The sequence below is a fragment of the Peromyscus leucopus genome, chromosome 4 (genome assembly GCF_004664715.2).
Source record: "Peromyscus leucopus breed LL Stock chromosome 4, UCI_PerLeu_2.1, whole genome shotgun sequence".
Lineage (NCBI taxonomy): Eukaryota > Metazoa > Chordata > Mammalia > Rodentia > Cricetidae > Peromyscus > Peromyscus leucopus.
The window spans coordinates 50558375-50576896 of NC_051066.1; the positions used below are offsets into that span (position 1 = coordinate 50558375).

The 18522-nt window shown below is 48.9% G+C and overlaps 1 long non-coding RNA gene across 1 annotated transcript; it reads left to right on the forward strand.

The window, feature by feature from the left end:
* The first annotated feature begins 7876 nt into the window (after window positions 1-7876).
* LOC114700830 lies at window positions 7877-17847 on the forward strand. Its single transcript, XR_003735739.2, has 4 exons — window positions 7877-11674; window positions 13647-13734; window positions 14544-14583; window positions 15637-17847. It is a non-coding gene; the product is annotated as an uncharacterized LOC114700830 (long non-coding RNA).
* The last annotated feature ends 675 nt before the right edge of the window (window positions 17848-18522 follow it).

Consider the following 18522-nt stretch of genomic DNA (forward strand, 5'->3'; position numbering starts at 1 on the left):
CTGGAACTCACTCTGTAGACCAGGCTGGCTTTGAACTTGGATCCACCTGCCTCTGCCTCCCAGGTGCTGGTATTAAAGGTGTACGCCACCATGCCCAGTCCCACCTTATTTCTGGAGATAGGGTGTTGCTGGGCTTTCTCCGGTTCCAAGCCCGCAGTCAGGCAATCTTTTCCCCGCCGTCCCACAGCTGCTCGACCCCAAGTAAACCAGAGACTTATATTGCATAAATCTGTATGCCGTGAGCTTTTGCTAACTGTTCTTATAGCTTAAATTAATCCATTTCATAAATCTATACTTGCACGTGGCTGGTGTTACAGCACTTCACATGCTGCTGTATGGTGGCAGTGGCAGTGTCTCTCTGCCTCAGCCTTCCGCTTCCAGAATTCTCCTCTCTCCTTGTCCCACTACTTCTGCTGCCACTGCCATCAGTGTTTTATTTGACTACAGACCATCCACAGCACTTCCCTTTTCTTTTTTAAAAGGAGGTTTTAATTTTATACATCTCCAAGCCAGCTTGGTATATTTGGAATTTGGGCGTAGCTTCTCTTACTACTTCCTGCTGGAGGGGGCGCTGTATCTTAAGGGGACACAAAGAAAATTTTAGGATCATGGAGTAGTCCATGAGGCTGTATCGTCTGAGCCAGTTGCCTTGAAACTGTTCTGGATGTTGGATCATCTGGGCCATGGTGTCATCAGAGACCTTTAGGTGGTCTTGGCTGGTCAAATCTGATGTATCTTAATCTGGAACAAATCCATAGCCTCTGGCTTTCTGTAGAAACAAAAGCAGAACCTCTTTTCCAAAGCAACATATCCTTATAGCCAAATTTTGAAGTCAAGGTACTTTAAAATACACATTTTGGCATAACTCAACAGCTTTTGCAATCAAATGTTTTTCTTCAGTTACAAATATCAAAGAGAACATAATCCAGATTCTCTGTGTGGTAGCCATCTTTACATGGCTTATTTTTTATATTACCTTGAGCCTATTGCTTTAAACTGCAGCCTTTTAAGCCTGAAACGGCGCTGTGGCTGCTGGCTCGCCACTTCAGCTTCCACATGGCGTGGTACGTTTTCCAGCTCTGGAGCCATCAACTCTCAGAATAGTGGGTCTATGCTTCTTATCAAAGCAGCATGTAGCCAGAAACCTTTTTTGTTTGTACTAGCAAAGGCTAAATCACCACGCAGCTTAATGTGCCACTTGCAGAGGCTCATTCCCCCTACTGCAGTCGAGCTCGCACCTAGACCCGCATAGTAGCTCAAACCGGCAGCTGCCTCATTGAGAGAGACAATTAGGAACTGTTTTTAGCTCCGTTTTAGAATCTTTTTTCTCAGGTTTTAGGTGGAAACTCTTGCCAACACGTTGGGCGCCGAACCTAGAACTCACCGATTAAGCTAGACTGACTGGTCAGCAAACTGCATGGCCTGGTCTCTCCCTCCCCAGCTCTGGAGTTATAAACACAGGGCACTTCCTCGGGGTTTAGGATCTGGATCCAGGTCCTCATTCTCCTGTGGCAAGCACTTTGCTGACGAAGCCATCTCTCCAGCTCCAGAATCTGAGGTTTCTGATGCCAGTGATGATGCTCCATACCACTACCCTCGGGGTTCAAACCGCACCCCAACCAATCCCTTCTAAGACAAGAGTGAGCCTAGCGCCTCAGAGGTGGTTCTTCTTGCTTCCCATCCTTGGTATTATATGTAAAATTTCACTTTGATTTTCCTTGGAGAAGGCAATAATAACTGCTTTGTGCTGGCAAACTTTATGTCAATTTGCCACAAGATAGAATCTTGGAATTTTGGAAGAGGAAGTCTCAACTGAGAAAATGCCCGACTTGAATGGCCTGATGGGTAAGCTTGTTGTGCGTTTTTTTTTAATTTATGACCGGGAGGGCCCAGCTCATTGTGGGTGGTGTCATCCCTGGACTGGTGGTCCTGGGTGCTATTTAAAAAAAAAAAAAAAAAAAAAGACAGGTAGAGCAAGCCAGCATGCAGCACTCTCCCATGGCCTCTGTTTGGGTTCTTGCCTCGAGTTCCTGCTTTGCTTGGGTTCCTGCAAGATTCCCTTTGGTAATGCATTGTGATGCAGAACTCTAAGCCCAAATAAACCTTTTTTGTCTCCACGTTGCTTTGGGTCGTGGTATTTTATCACAGCAATAGAAACCCTAACGAAGACCACAGTGAACAGGAATTGCAGCTGGGCAGAACCCTTGGATGATGTCGGGAAATGCTTTGACAGGCAAACACTGCTCTCTGCTTTGCTCTTCACCTCCTCACATTCCCTGCATCAGGCACAGACCAAGAAAAGGGGGTCTCCTGCGAAAATTGAATACGCCCTGCCTCCCAGAGTCCATTATGAACTATTCTTTGTTATGCAGGGTCTCAGTAACAGCAGTCTGTAGGAAACGCTGGTGCCTGGGAGGCTGCGCTGAATGACAGTGAATGGGGCGGGTTTGTAGCCCAGGGAGGAACCTGAGTGAGGTGCAGGGGCTGGGCATGCAGGAAGGCAGTAAGAACTGAACCCATGGTGAGAGGAGACTGGTATTCATTTTAAGGAGCGTTGCTAGATATTTAAAATACACTCTTACTTTTGGCATTTTCTCAAGAAAGATAAAAGATTTGCTTTCTATTCGCTTTTTTCCTGGTCTGGACCAATGCAAAGCCTGGACCACGTAGAATCCTGGATTTGTGTTAGTTACATAAGCAAACTTTAGTCTTTGCCGTGATTTAGAAGAGTCAAAATCAGGAGCATTCCGCCCCCATTTGTCAGCTGCCTGCGTTTCTATTCTGAGAGGTGTGAAATGGTGAACATTGTTCCTCACTTGGGCTCCTCAAATAACTTTTAATTAGTTCCAATTTGGACTAAGAATATTCTACTGTTGACACTCTGACAAAAACTATCAAAAAATAAAATTAATGAAGAATTCTTAAAAAACCTTACATTAATAGTACAGCATTTTTTATCTACCTCACCAGGAACAGATGATTTATTTATTTATTTATTTATTTATTTATTTATTTATTTTATTTTATTTTTTGGTTTTTTTGAGACAGGGTTTCTCTGCATAGCTTTGGATCTTTTCTGGATCTCACTCTGTAGACCAGGCTGGCCTCGAACTCTCAGAGATCCGCCTGCCTCTGCCTCCCGAGTGAAGATTAAAGTGGGATTAAAGGCGTGTGCCACCACCGCCCAGCTTATTTTTTTTTTTTTTTTTTTTTTTTTTTTTTTTTTTTTTTTTTTTTTTTTTTTTTTTTTTTTTTTTTTTTTTTTTTTTTTTTTTTTTTTTTTTTTTTCGACAGTTTTCTGTTAGTTTTTTTATTTGGTATGCTCGATCAAGATCACTGTTTTTCGATGTGGATTAAGGCGTGCGCAAGGGCTAATTTTGTTTTTTAAAGAGTTTTCTCACAGGAAGAACTGCATAGGTAAAGAAGTCACCTAAATGTTATTTTTCCACCTGGGTGTATTTTTTCACAATGGAATTTTCCTGTAATCTTCCGGTGAAATTAATGACATCAATGCAAGAAACACACTCGAATCTTCAATTGTGACTGTCTCCAGCCTTTGAAAAAGTGTCTAGCTGGGTGATGACTGTTTTCATTATGCACTGGAGTGGTGATCAAACCCTCCTAAAATACTGCCAGAGGTGAACGCTTACCGTGCAAACACATGTAAGAGCAGTGCTAGATGGAGTATTAATGGACCCGCTTTCTCCTCCTCCTCCTTCTCAGACAACAGACCTGGCTGTCTACCCAGCTGAGCAGAGTTCTAACGGCTGCAAATCTGTGTGGCTAAAAGATGGACAGCTATCAAAGCTGGACTCCAGGGGACAGCCCAAGGCCTGAATCCCTTTGAGCAACAACCTGGAAGGGATCAAAGCAGCCGTTCCAAGGGCTTCTGCTGCAGAGGTGGAGCTCGTTTGTGGGGACTGTGCACACAAACATGGTCTAAGCTTGCTCTAAATTGGCAGAGTGATAAATGCATGGGCACATTTCTTTTCTTTTCCTTTTTTTTTTTTTTTTTTTTTTTTTTTTCCAGTATAGAATTTCTCTGTGTAGTTTTGGTGCCTGTCCTGGATCTTGCTCTATAGACCAGGCTGGCCTCGAACTCATAGAGTTCTTCCTGCCTCTGCCTCCTGAGTGCTGGGATCAAAGGCGTGTGCACCACCACTGCCAGGCATGGGCACGTTTCTTTTCTTTTCTTTCTTTCTTTTTTTTTTTTTTTTTTTTTTTTTTTTTAAGATCTATTTATTTATTATGTATACAGTGTTCTGTCTGCACATATCCCTGCAGGCCAGAAGAGGGCACCAGCTCTCATTACAGATGGCTGTGAGCCACCATGTGGTTGCTGGGAACTGAACTCAGGACCTCTGGAAGAACAGCCAGTGCTAGAGAAGGCCAGAGTAAACTTGACAAGTGCTTAGTGTGATACCTCAGTAAAACCCCCCACTCTATCCCTACAGACAAAGAGAAGCTTAAACCAGGATTCGTAAGTGTAGATAAGAACTTAGACCCCTTTTCCCCAGGTGGCTGTATCTGCTACAGGACTTTGGAAAACACAGTCAGGATATTCGACCAAAAGACTAAAAAGGGAGGCAGGTTAAAATAAATTATATGGTCTGTGCCTTTAAGAACTAGCCTCACAAAGAAAGGGGAGCGCTCCTCCCAACCTCCCTGCTGTGAGTGAGAGGTTTGGAAGAGCCTCCCTGGAGACTTGTAAACTTAGAAAACACCTTACTTTTGCATTCTGTACCTAAAGTCTCCAGTGGCAGCTTTGGGGATGTGATCTAGGCACAACAAGACCCTCACTCTATTGTCTCAAAAAGGGGGCCTTAGACAAAGATATCTCAATATAGATAGACCCAGGCCAGTTTCAAGTCCCCAGAAATGATGGCGCCAGCCCCAGGAACAAAAGAACAGAGTCAGGATGTCTGATGGTAACCAATTAACCACAAGATGCCCCTCTCCGGAGATAACATGACCAGACCCCGGAGAGGAGTTGTAAAACTCCTGACAGGGCAAACAGATTAGCTAGAATAAGATAAAGTCCAGGCTTGGGAAAAACTGGACCAATCAAGGATGGACCCGTACTAACCCCCTCCCCTCTAAGAAATTTTATGGGTTTTGCCTATAAAAACCAACTTCCCCAAGAAAGAAGGACTCTTCTCTGCCTCACTTGAGATGGCTTGAGTTGAGTTCCCTGTCATGACTTGTAACAGATAAACCTTGCTTTTGCATTCTGGTATGCTCGAACTTGGTGGTCTCTCTGGGGGTTACGATCTGGGCACAACACTTAGGGTCTCATGGTCATGGTTTTTCTGAAGTCTAAGTGACTCATCTTGGGAGTGTATCAATGCTGGGGCGGGATGGGCTTGTGTGCGGACATGCCATGGGTGGGATTGTTAGGGCTCTATTGGTGTATGTGTGTGGTGGGGGGATAGTGCATGTTTATTGACGGTGTGTGTTCTCTCTTCTTATAAGAAATTAGAATGCAGGTAACAGGTCCACAATCATCTAACTAGACTTTCCAAGCCCGAGTTTCCTCCAAGCACTGTTTTCATTTGTCACCCTAATTTTAAGTACATTGACCTCATTCACCTAGTACATGACCCATAGTCAGTGTTATTTACGTCACCACCCTCTAGGAGTCCCTTCCATGTGCTGGACTTTGTCACAATCCGGGTCATACTGGCAATTCCCAGAGGTAGGGGCGGAGCACCTGGGGCCTCTGGGTAAACACAGTAGTCTGCTGGGAGCACTGATGATTATTGTTGAAGACTTGGAGAAAAAAAATTAATTTAACCGTTTGTTGAATGTGCTGCCAATTCTTCATTTAATTTTCCATGAAGCAAACAAAATTATGCATTAGCTATGTTATGACTAAAACCCAAATGTTGATTAATACTTACAGTGATATAATAACAATGTGTAAACCATGAACCATGTCTGCCTGGCTGCCAGACTTCCAGCCACAGGACAGCTGGTGACGCACGGAAAACCATCCGAAGAGGCTTTTTCTGCAGGGAGAAGGGAACAGCCCCCACCTGCCCTCCCAGTAAGGTAGCCTGTGCTCAACCCCCCAAAAAAAGAGGAGGAGGAAGGGGAAGACAGAGGGTGTAAATGAGAGCCAATGGGATGGAGGACAGGGCTTCTCAGAAGGCTAGGGTCCTGCTAGACTCGGGGGAGATTCCATGTTTTTCCAAACAGTCTCCCAGCCAAACTCTATACCATGTCTTATCTCCTCCACTCCATCTGCAAAATGTCAGTGTAAAACAGGGGTTCACTTGAAACTGTCCTTTTCTCCCCCTCCTTTATCCAGGAGAAGCCCTTACTCCCGGAGAGCAGTGGATGGATTCCAGGGACCCTCTTCGCTTCAGGACAGGGTCTCCTATAGCCGAGGCTCCAACCTACTCTGCAGCTTGAGGATGTCCTTGAACTCCTGGTCCTCTTGCCTTCACCTGCCCCACAAAACTTTAAGGTCTGGGAATGCATTAATAGCTTGGTGGTGGAGTGCTTCTGGGCAAGGCCCCAAATTCAACCCTCAGTGGAAAAAGGGGGGGAGGGGGAGTTTGAGGAATGGGGGGGAGCGTGCACAAGCTTTCTCACTTGCAAGAAAAGCCTCTTCGGATGGTTTTCTCTGCACCACCAGCTGTCCAGTGGCTGGAAGTCTGACAGCCAAGCAGACATAGCCATGGTTTACACATCGTTATTATATCACTGTAAGTATTAATCAACGTTAGGGTACGCAGCTGCTGCAGAGCAAACGCCACTGTGAAGTGTCCTTCAAGTGCTGCGGAAAGAGAGCCCACCTCTAGAGGATGGAGCCTCACCTAGCACTGGACTTCTTGCCCACTGTCTGTCTGGACTTCTCTTCATCCCTCTTATAAAAGCTGTCTGCACCCTAAAACCCCTGAGATAGAGACTTGAGATGGGGGTCTCCTCTGCCCCCTGAGATAGACTTGAGATGGGGATTTCCTCTGCCCCCTGAGATAGAGAGATTCTTTGTAGAGATTGATGGGGTCTCCTCTGCCCCTGAGATAAGAGACTTGAGATGGGGGTCTCCTCTGCCCCCTGAGATAGAGACTTGAGATGGGGGTCTCCTCTGCCCCCTGAGATAGAGACTTGAGATGGGGGTCTCCTCCACCCCCTGAGATAGAGACTTGAGATGGGGGTCTCCTCCACCCCCTGAGATAGAGACTTGAGATGGGGGTCTCCTTCACCCCCTGAGATAGAGACTTGAGATGGGGGTCTCCCCTGCTCCCTCTACCAGGTTGGCAGCAGACCAACAAAGCAGTACAGACCTCCGATTCCGGTAACAGAAGCAATAATGGTTGTGCTGATTTCGCGCAGACTGGCCCTTTTCTCTGGTTTTCTCTAAAATTGCTTTCAGAAGTAGTTCATGTTGTTTTGATAACATTCAACTCCATATTGCTTGCTTTGCATTTCAAGAAAAATAAAGGCAGCTTTGGCTGGGGCCCCTATTCCCAGAGCAGTGGACAGTTTCCAGGGACTCCCTGAGCTTGGTGCCAGGGTCTCTCGTAGTCTAGGCTGGCTTCTAATCTGGCATGCAGCTGAGGTTGTCCTTGAACTGCTGATTCTCCTGCTTTGTCTTCCAGCTTCTAGGGACTGACTCTTAAACCAGCACACAGTGGGCCAACATGATGGATCAGCTAACAAAGCTACCTGCTGCTGAGCTGATTCACATGAGTTCCATCCGAGACCCACATGGTGGAAAAACAGCTTTTACAAATTGTCCTCTGACCACCTCATACACACCACGACATGTGCTCACACACATGAACAAGTGCAATAAAGAGAATTTCAGAAAAGAAAACAAAGAGAAAAAAAAAAAAAAAAACAGCACACAGGGCCCCTGCCTCAGCCGCTTTCTCAGGATATCGGGAGCCCAGACAGACATGAGGGACATTTAAGAGGCTTTTGGGTTGGCAACAAAGTGCCAGAGGAGTCACAAATGGGAGATCTGGCCATGATAGTCTTTGCTTCCAGCCAGACTGGTTCCAGACGTAACAGGAATTAATTCTGTAAGAAGGATGATGTGCCTGTCCTGCTCAGAGCACTTCAAGCTCTATTTCTTAAAAATGCAATTGTCTGGAGACTGTTTCCAGGGGAAAGCACAGGGCAGGTTAGGAGGGCAGCACTTTTCGAGGCAATGGCGGCGGCGGAGGGGGGTCCCGTCCCGTCCGAAGGCTATTAGCACGTTACCTGAAGAGAAGAGACCTTGTTGTTTTTTAGGACAGCCACCTAAGGATGTATTCTCAGGGGGTGACTCTGGGACCAGCACCCTCAGTGGCACACATCCATGTGTAGAATGCACTTGGCCCATGTACGTGAAAACTGAGGCTCTGTGGATTCCCTTCTAGAGAGGAAGCAGGCCATCTGCCTCCTCCCCTACTATCTGTAAAGGGCAAGGACGCAGAAGCACCAAGCCCGGGAAGTTGGAAGGAAGTCTGTGGGCGGAGGGAACCAAAGGGAGACGTGGGAAGCAGGTTGGGAGAAGGAGAGGTTGCTGGGAGAAAGCAAAGGGTGTTTCCTGGGAGTCGACTCCGTCCAGATCCTTGCCGCACCTTTGAGGTGAGAGGCCAAGGGGGGAAACCTGGATGCAGACAAGGACTGGAAGGGCAGGGGGACGGGCCAGGTACAGTGGGGCAACAGAGAGGAAGGACAGGCAGGATTACGAAGAAAACTCAGCAAGGCAGTCAGAGCTTGGCAATTGGCACACTTCATCAAAGCAATTCTCCCCTCTGTATTAGACCAGGATAACTGCAAATAGACCTATGCCCCTGCCACCCCCAGGGGGAATCACTTGGGACACCTGTTTGGGGACCTAAATTCTGACGAGTTTGATTTGTTACAAGATTATTTCCATCACCTAAAAGTCACTTGGTACATTCGTGTTCTCAATCTGCCTTCTCAAAGCTGAGCTCATTTCCAAAACTCCACTCGGGCAGCAGTCAAGGGTGGGCATGATGCTCACCAGTTAATGATAAAATTCCACAGTGAAGTTTTCCCGGCATTCCCAGGAAGGAACCCAGAATTAGCAATCAGACTGTGAGAACTGCAGTGTGTGTCCCCACACAGGCTGTGTGCCATGTCCTCAGCCTGAGGAGGGTTGGCCTGGGGCGAGCAGATGGCGCCCCGTGCGTGCCTCCCCCATCTGCAAAGGCTGCCTGCAATCTTTCTCGGAGTCCTCTCTGTACAGCAGAGCCACAACTCTGGCCCTTGCCCCAGGGGTGGTGCTATGGTTTGATCTTTTGGACATATTTGTCCCCAACACCCAGAAGATAAAAGGCAGGAAATGTGCAGTTCCTCTTCCCATGTTGGGAGTGGCTGGACCACATCGCGTCACTTTAACAGGGAGTCCACGGGATCCTCGAGGCACACACAGGGTAAGGAGCCCTCAGGCTCAGGCCTGGGCTGGCACAGCACACGCTGGGCATTGCCTGGCCTAGGATAGACTCTCTCCTTCCCAGCAGCTGACCGCAGGCCAGTTCACATGCAGTGCTGCTTGTAACCGAAGTTCCTTCAGACCGTCACCCCCATGGCAGCTACCCACCAGAGGAAGCGATTTCCTCCCAGGCTGGCTGCTGTGGAGCAAAGAATTCGAAACCAGATAAAAGAAATGACCCCAGGGCTTTTGGTCAGAGGTTTGGAAAATTCTAGGATTCTGAAAAAGTGACAGTTGACCCGCCAAGACCCAAGGCAGAGTCAGGGGTCAGGGGAGGAGGAGAGAAACGCCAAGGACTCTTGTATTTTCTGAGCGGCCGAGATCCCTGCTCCCAATCAGCCATCTAACTTGCTGATTTTTCTTTAAACAGACCGCCTCTTCCGGAAGACAGAAGTAAGTTTCACTTCCACCCACACGCAGGATGTTAAAACATTTGAAGAATGATTTGTTCTGGACTGGAGTGGGGTGGGGAACACCATGTGGAAGCATTCCATGTCTCTTCCTCCAGGTGTATGCCATGTGGCGAGGGTTATGGAAGCAGAGGGGGCTGTAACAGGCTTTGGAAATGGCCATTTCCTGGCTTTGGAACAGTTAAAGGGAGCCCTGGGTGGCCAGGCTGCTGGGCCAGAGCTGCAGGTTTCATTTCCCCCGGGCTGACTTTGGAAAGCAGCTCTAATGCACCTGATCACATTTGGGGGTGCTCCTGGGGCAGGCTGTCCCGGGGTGCAGCAGAGAGCTCAGCGTCTTGTTGAACAGAAGTCACGAAAGACAGGAACTCAGGGACAACAATGTCCTTTGGTGCCTTTGTCTGGGCACCTCGTTAAGGCAGAGACCAGCCCAGGCTTTGGCAGGACAACCTCTTCCTGTGTGTTCCAGAGGAACATAATTGACTACAAAACCCTTTTCTGATGTCACTGATGCCAGATACAAACCCAATTAGCCACAGAGCTAGCTCAGATGCATCCTGGGAACATGGAAATACCACGTTCTACAGCTAATCAGCCCCGTGGAAGGATGACACGTGTGGATGTCATCGGGAAGGGGCTTCCGGGGGACATGAGGGGCTGTGTGCTCTTGGAGCCTCCTACTATTGTGGGTGCATTACAAGACTCCAGGGCGTTAATAATCAGAGACCAGCTCCTGTCTACCCAAGGCCTCTGGGTCTCAGAGTATCACTGTTTTATTCAAAGATCATTTCAAAAGACGTGCGTGGTTGGGAAGTTAGCTCAGTGGTAGAGCACTTGCCCAGCCCTGGTTTGGTCCTCGGCTCCGGGAGGGAGGGGAGGGAGAGACAAAAGACTTGCTCAGGCCTTAATTCCAGCAGTTTCTCAGTGGCTCTCACAAGTCTCCAGGATTGATCTGACATCTTGTATGACTTCTCTCCCAAAGACTAAGGAATCCTTCTTTGTGACTCTTCCTGAGACGCCAAGTCATTTCAAAGCTTCGTAGGATGTTCTGGTCCACCCTGAGTTGGTTTGAACTATCAACATTGACCGAAGTCCCTAACAGGTTGGGCGTAGGGATAAATGTCACTGAAAATGGCAAATGCGGGAAGAACAGTGCCTAGGTTCTGACTGGTCACTATGACGGTGGTGATCACCAGTTACGGCGACATGGACCACAATGTTGGAGAGTCACTGAGTCACAAAAGCCCCACTTAGAAGCATCTGCCAGAGTAGGGCATTAGGCTTGAATCAGACGTTCAAAAGCCATGCAGAAAGCTGGTTGGTATAGGGACTTCCAATGGCATTGAGCTTTACTCTGATTGGTGGCCTTGTCTTAGGTGTCTTCAGCTACCCACATAACACACTAATCCTTGCAGCTGTTCTGGTGGAGGAGTGGGTGGCAGGAGCCTGGGCAAGACCTGGTGGCTTATACACACTCCCTCTCCACCAAACCCGGGCCTTAGACCCTTTTAACCCGACAGCTGATGCTCTAGGTGGTCTGGGTGTGGTGGCTGGGCCTCTGGCTTTGGACGGGCAGACAGCATTCCGAAAGAAGTACGGTTGACTTGGATGTGATGAATCCGTGTTGTCATTACAGCACTCTGGAGGCCGAGGCAGGAGGATCCTGCACTGGAGGCCAGCCTGGACTGCATAGAGACACCCTATCTCAGAAAACGAAAAGAAGAAAAGAAAAGGGAAATGTGGGTAGGGTCACCGAGCGCAGTGTCTGTGGAAGTCACCTGTCAGCAGCAGGAACAGCTGGCGGCAGCAGGTAAGGCCTGTGCAAGGTTGATGGAAGGGAGAGGCCTGTGGTGAGTCATGGGGAAGTCTGGAGAGGGAGCCTCAGGCCTTGGCCCCAGCCAGCCAGGCACAGTCACTCCAGAGTCCCAGGCCAGTGTGAACACAGAGCTGTCGTGACTGCTGTTTGCAGAGGTCCCTCCTGGCTCCTGCCACGCCACACTTCTGTCTCCTCACTCAAAACCTCAGTGGCCTGTACCTCACAGCAAGGCAATAAACACCCTCAAGGCCAAAGGTTGAGTGCATTTAGAGGGGCTTGGGGACAGGGACATAGACATAGGTAGGTACCAGGAAGCTACAGCTCTCTCTCTCTCTCTGTACGTGTGTGTGTGCGCGTGCGTGCGTGCGCGTGCGTGTGTGTGCGTGTGCATGTGTGCATGTGTGTGTTCTTTGACCAGGAATGAGGTAGGTTGTTTTAGTTACCTGGGCATATTGTTTCCACAAGTGGAACAGAATAGTTAGGCTGGGGCGGGGGGGCGCTAACCCATTCTTCATGGCTAGGGGCTATTACCCAGTCCACCCTGACTCAATTCCTCAGGACCTCAGTCTGCTACCCAGCAGCCTCTACCACCTTCCAATGGAGAATACCCAACAGCTTATTATTGTCAAGAGGATACAGTGAGGGTTGAGCAAGGTGGTATCTCGACCTTCCAAGACTTTCCTTTCTGGATCGTAGCCTGTCTCTTGGTCCAGGCCTAGTGTGCTCCATGGTGAACATCCGAGCTCTTCACTTCTCTTACGCAGGCTGTTGACATCTGTGTCTGTCTCCTGCAAACCTCTACGGGGAAAGGAGAACACGTAGCTGGAGAGTTTCTCTCTGGGTCCCACCAAGCCCCGGCAGTCCCACAGCCCACTTATAAAATAATCATTTAGAGACTTATATTACTTATAAAACTGTATGGCCGTGGCAGGCTTCTTGCTATCTAGTTCTTATATCTTAAATTAACCCATTTCTATTAATCTATAAGTTGCCACATGGCTTGTGGCTTACCGGTACCTTAACAACTGCTTCTCATGGTGGCTGGCAGCATCTCCTGACTCAGCCTTCCACTTCCCAGAATTCTCCTTTCTCTTTGTCCCGCCTATACTTCCTGCCTGGCTACTGGCCAATCAGCACTTTATTGATTAACCAATCAGAGCAACACATTCACAGCATAGAGAACATCCCACAGCAAGAACAGGAGACACAAGCAGGCATACTGTTGCTCTAGAGAAAGCTTAGGAGGCTGAGGTCTAAGAATGTACGTTAGCCAGGGCCTCCTCTACCTTACGTTGGCAGGCACCCTACTGGGACCTTTCTGTGAGTCCTTGGGTGTCCAGACATTTCACCTAGGAAGTAGGTATGCATCCAAGGGGTGCTACATCCTGTTCCCCACCCTTTTGCCAGTCTCCTGCCTTGGAATCAGAAAGTGTGGCTGCAAGCTTCTGCTGTGAACCTCCTTCATCCTCAAAAGGTCTAAGAAACAGCTCCCTCTTCCTTTATTGTGGCTCTGATTCTCTCCAGAGACCAGATCATGCTGTATCTCTCTGATGCTAGGGCCTGAACTACCCTCGGGGGTTCTGCCATGCTGATACCCACCCCTATCTCTCTGTCCATGACAGTACCAAAGTCCTGAGTCACCAGTGATCTGTCCCGGTGTCTTCCTGAACCAGCACATCTAAAACCTAACAGAGAGCCAGCATCACATTAGCGAAGGCCAACTTGAGGACTGTTAGAATAATGACAGGCACTTAATCAAGCTGAAACACATCTTAGCGGGGGCTGAGGTTGCTTGAAAGCCGGTAGGCAGCCCCGAGCTGTGAGCGCCCCTCAGATGCACTTTGGAACGGCAGGAGTCGGGCACAGCTCTTCCCCCTGGAAGGTAGGAAGAAAACGAGAGGGCCGAGAAACACCAAGAGCGAGTTCTGAAAAATTCTAACAAGCCTTCTCTGTTTGTCTCCTCCAGGCTCCTGCAGCCGGTCTGCATGCAGCTGGGATAAATTCAGCCCAGGAGGAAAATCAGCCCTTCCTCCCCCTCTCGCCTCCCATTTTAGGTGAGAGGAGGAGGTGCCGTGGGGGTAGAGAAAGATCTGACGAGCTCACCAGCTGGTGCTGCTGCAGAGCTGAGCCGAGCCAGCTTGCTCCGCCCCCACAGAGCAGGGCCAGAGCAGGAACACAGAGGCACCCCCTTCCGTCACGCCCACCCCCCAGCACCTGGGTAGAGAGCAGGTAGCCGGGACACAAATGCACCGCGGCTCCCACAGCTTGCAAGCCCCAAGCATAACCCTGCAGTCAGGCTGGAGAGGCAGCTTCCAGGTTTTGGAGTTCAGCATCCTTTAGAAGGACGCAGTTTGAAATACGGTCCCGCTTTCTCCTCCCAACACAGAGTTTGGCCAGTGGATTATGAAGGGATTGCTGTGGGGGGCAGTTTCTAGGGATGAGAGTTGGAGATAGGGGATGTCCGTAAGTGGGGGTGGGGTGCCTGGGAATGGGGATCACGTCAGGGGCTTGGGCAAGAAGGGGAAGCCAGGACAACTGGGGCCACTGGGGCCTTAGAGCCTGGGGATGATAAGGCAGGCCCTCAGCATCATTCAGATGCAGCCTCGCCTCTCCGGGGCGTCAGGAAGAAGATAGGAAGCCGTGGTCTCAGCCTTGCGCAGCCTTGTTAAAGGCCTTTGGAGCATCTGGATGTAAAGCATGTGACTCTTGCACTCCTGGTCCCTGGGTTGGTTCTGGTAGTCTAAGAGATGCTCAGGGGAGCAGAACTCCTTGAGTCAGGGCTGACTTGAGCAGTGCATTCTGTCTCGTGACGCTACAGGTATGGGAGTCAGGTACTTGATCTCTACTTTTGGTTCACTTACAGGTTTTAGGTACCACACAAGATGGTGTCCCATCTGAACCAGGTGAATATTATAGTCTTACTTTGGTGTCTCTGATCTTTACTTTGAACCACAGGCTGAACTCTGAGAGCCTCATGGGGTGATGCGTTTTTGACTGGCAGTTAATGGACATCTTTTCAGGGGGTACCTCTTTTCATGAGTGCACATGGGGGAAATTTCACTTTACAAAAGAGCTTTTCCCAGTGTCCTGAAGAGGAACTCCAGCCTCCTGGTCCCTCTGTTCAGGTTGAATGGCGCTTGAAAGTATATCTCCTTAGGCACTGTGCTTACTACGTACCTTTAAGGACTGTTATATACACTAAGTATCGTTAAGTCCCTTGGTATTTGCAGGTGACTGGTTCCAGAACCTCTCCTCCCTTAGATACCAAATTGACAGTTATGTGTAACCACACACACACACACACACACACACACACACACACACACTCCTGTGTTGTTTAAATGTTCTCTGATTTCCATATAATACCTAATGCAAGTGCCATGTAAACAGCTGCTGTGTTGTCCTGTTCAGGAAACGAGACAAGGGACAAAAGGCCTGTACTTGTCTGGCCCAGAGGCAGCTCACAGGCCCAGTTTCACAGTCCTTGACTGAGGTTCAAACAATGGGCACTGGTGAATCTCAGTGTGTGGAGACATTGGGAAGCTACACCTTTGCTTTGCTTCATTCACAGGGATGCCTCATGGTCCTTGGTGAATGGATAATCCTAGTCTTGCTTTTTTTTTTAAGCTTCTAGAAGTTTCCCTTCTGCGTCTATTGAATCCTTGGTTGGTAGGGCCAGTGGACATGAAGGCTTGAGTGTGTGTATCTGAGTAAGGACTGCATAGGTGTTACCTCAGGAGGAAGAGGGCACCACATCCAGGAAGACATGGCTGGGCCCAGACAGAACGTGAGATGCAAGTGTCCTCTTACCAGCTTCGAGAGCTGTGACCTGGACATGTCAGAGGCTGAGGCCATCTGAGAGCTCCAGCTCAGCTGAGGACCAACGCATTTTATTGCCCTGATGCTAAAATACTGGCATGACTATTAAAAACTGCCGCGCTGGGTCTTTTCTGTAGGCTGAACCATGCCGACGGCTCTTCTCCACTACAAGAACCACCAGTTTGGCACCTTTGACTTCAGGTGCACGCCTCCATTTACCACCACGCTGAGAAGCTCAACGTTGCCCTGGCTGTGTGGCCAGCGAGGTACTATCTGCTGTCTCCTTTGGGCTCCGGTGGAGTAGCTTGAGATGCTCTTCTCACTGCGGCCTGAGAGGGTGCAGACAGGAGGCCTGTGCAGCTGCCCTGCGGTTTTGAGCGGCCCGCTGAGGATCTGGACACGGCATGGCCAGTGGGTGAGGAGGCGCCACACTTCGTGAAGCGCCACACCGCTCTGCTGCTGTGATGGAGGCATTCTGAAGGCACTGTGATGCAGGACTGGGCTGCTTAAGTTACCGTACCCAAATCATACGGACGGGGTGACTGAACAGTGCCGCTCCAGGGTCAGAGCGCCCGTGGGGTCAGTTCCTGGAGAGCTTGTCCTCCACGGCTGGCAGCCTCCTGTTCACGCCATCACCATAGTCACTTCTCCGTGACAAGCGAGCTTTGGGGTTTCTTTCCTTCTTCTGAGGACATTGGTTAGCTCAGATTAGGCCCCTGTGACCTCATTCAATATTAGTTACCTCATGTTTCTACGTGTAGGCACATTGGGTATGAGGGCTTCAAGATTTTGGGGGAACACAGTTAGTATAGATCATGTACAGGCAGAGACACACGTGTGGATGCATTAATGGAATGAATATTCTGGTCGTAGAAGGCATTTGATTTAGATAGATCTGTGTTTTGTGATCTCCAGGCTTCTGCGTTATGAGGAAGAAGACAACAGATACGAACCTTTAAGGAAATACATTTTTCTTTTATCTTAAAATGATATGTACAATAGGATTTTATCCGGGTTGTGGTCAATGGCTGGCACGTCTACCCCTCCATCATCTCATCCACACCCACCTCTCTGTCTGCACGCTTGCACCGAGAGATTTCTAGAGCCACACTGATGAAATGCTTCTTTCTAGGTGCTGGAATCTAAAGTGATTTTGCCTGGGCTTTTCCTTGCACTTACCTCCATGACCCCAAATTTATAATAAGGGACACACATACGTATCCTTTCCAAGCAGACGGTACTGATGAATTTTATGTGCTGACAGTGCCTCTCATGTGTACCCCTGCTTTGTTCCTGAGGAAGGGGGGGCTAGCCGGAGGGAGTGTCCTGCCTGGTAGACCCAGCCCTATGACTTTGGCCTTGGTCAAACAACTACAAACACAGCTGAGTATGAGGTTCCTCAGGGAGCAGTGAGGAAAACTTTGGAGGACCCTCGGGTGCCACTGGAACTCACAGCCAGTGGCATCCTGAGCCTTTGAAGTCTTTTTTTAAGACTGGCTGGCCAGGCTTGTAACTGGAGTTGAGTTCACAGTTCCCGGAGGGGCAGCAAGGTGTCCTGGATGCTGCCTGGTTGGCTGCCCTGTGTGGACAGATACCCAAGGTTTGGATGTGGCAAGGTCAAGGATGTCGGAGGTTTGTGGCTCCCGTAGAAAGCACAGGCAGATCCACAGGGTTCTGCCTGTATTGGAGAGCCAGGGACCAGCAGGCACTCTCCTGCCTGAGGCAGCTGTGAGACTACCACGGCTACTCTGAAAAGCAGGCCAGACAACATCCATGCATGTAGGGCTGAAAGTAGACACAGAACCCCCCCCAGCCCGACCCCAGCACATGCTGTCCCCTGCAGTCCCGGGAAAGAGATCATGGGAAGTCCTTTTCTCCAAGGCGTCCTTGGCTCCAACCCAAGGCCTATCAACAGTCATAGCGTACGTTCCCTAAACAGTGGTTTTGCAGGACGGCACATTGTCCATCCGTGAAGACCAGCTAACCACAGTTAGGTGCCATTGCACCTAATGACACGGATGTCACCCACAGGCGCACAGCTGAGTGGACAAGCCCAATGCAAAACGAAGAGAGCATCATGTCTTTAATGGGAGGTTCAAGGCAAGCAAAACAAAACCATATCTTCAGGGATGCACACCTCAATGATGAAGATGATACAGTTCAGAAAGAACAGGGAGAAATGATGATACGGTTCAGAATAAGACCAACCGGTGGAGGGGGCGGGGTCAGCACTGGTCAAGGTTTCCCAGGGTGGATGAAGAGTCCTGGACAGTGTTCTCTTTAACCTGGTGGTGGTGACAAGGATGTTTGCTTTTTAATTATTCATTAAACTGCTGAGTTTACATGTATTATGTATTTATTTGTGGCGTTAAAGACTGAACCTAGGATCTTGCCCACACTAGGCAAGTACTCTCACTTGGAGACCTGTGAAGGCCACACTTCCAGCCTCCATGTGTTTCTTGGAATATATTTTATATTCATAATGAATTAGTGAGGGTCCTGAAGGCTCCATGTTTAGTGTTGTACCAGATCCTGTGATGTGCGCACACAGGGAGGAGACACCATTAGGAATGACTGAAAATCAACTGCAGCGGCAGAAGCTTCCAGCATTACCACCACAACCTGAGCTCAGTGGTGTCCTGTAGGCTGGGTTTGTATAAGCTCCTGCCAGGGATGGGTGGGTGGGGGCCACACTGGGTGGAGATGGGTTGAGGGTGAAGAGCAGGATGAAGGTCTCCACAAATGGGAAGCTGACATCATTTTTGTTGGACCCATGGTATGGCTCAAGAGGGTTTAGAGAATGGGAGGATGAATTGACCCCCCCAACCTTGTTGCTAGTACAGGTTAACCAATTAATAGATTCGCAGTTCAGAACTGCCCTCAGGTATATTATAGTTAAACAGAGAATAGAAAAATGAACTAAAAGGACTTGTAGAAACCCTCAGAGAAAAATAGGTAAATAGGAGAGAATTAAAAAATAGATACAATTATGCTTACTGCCAAATTCCATTATAAAATCATCT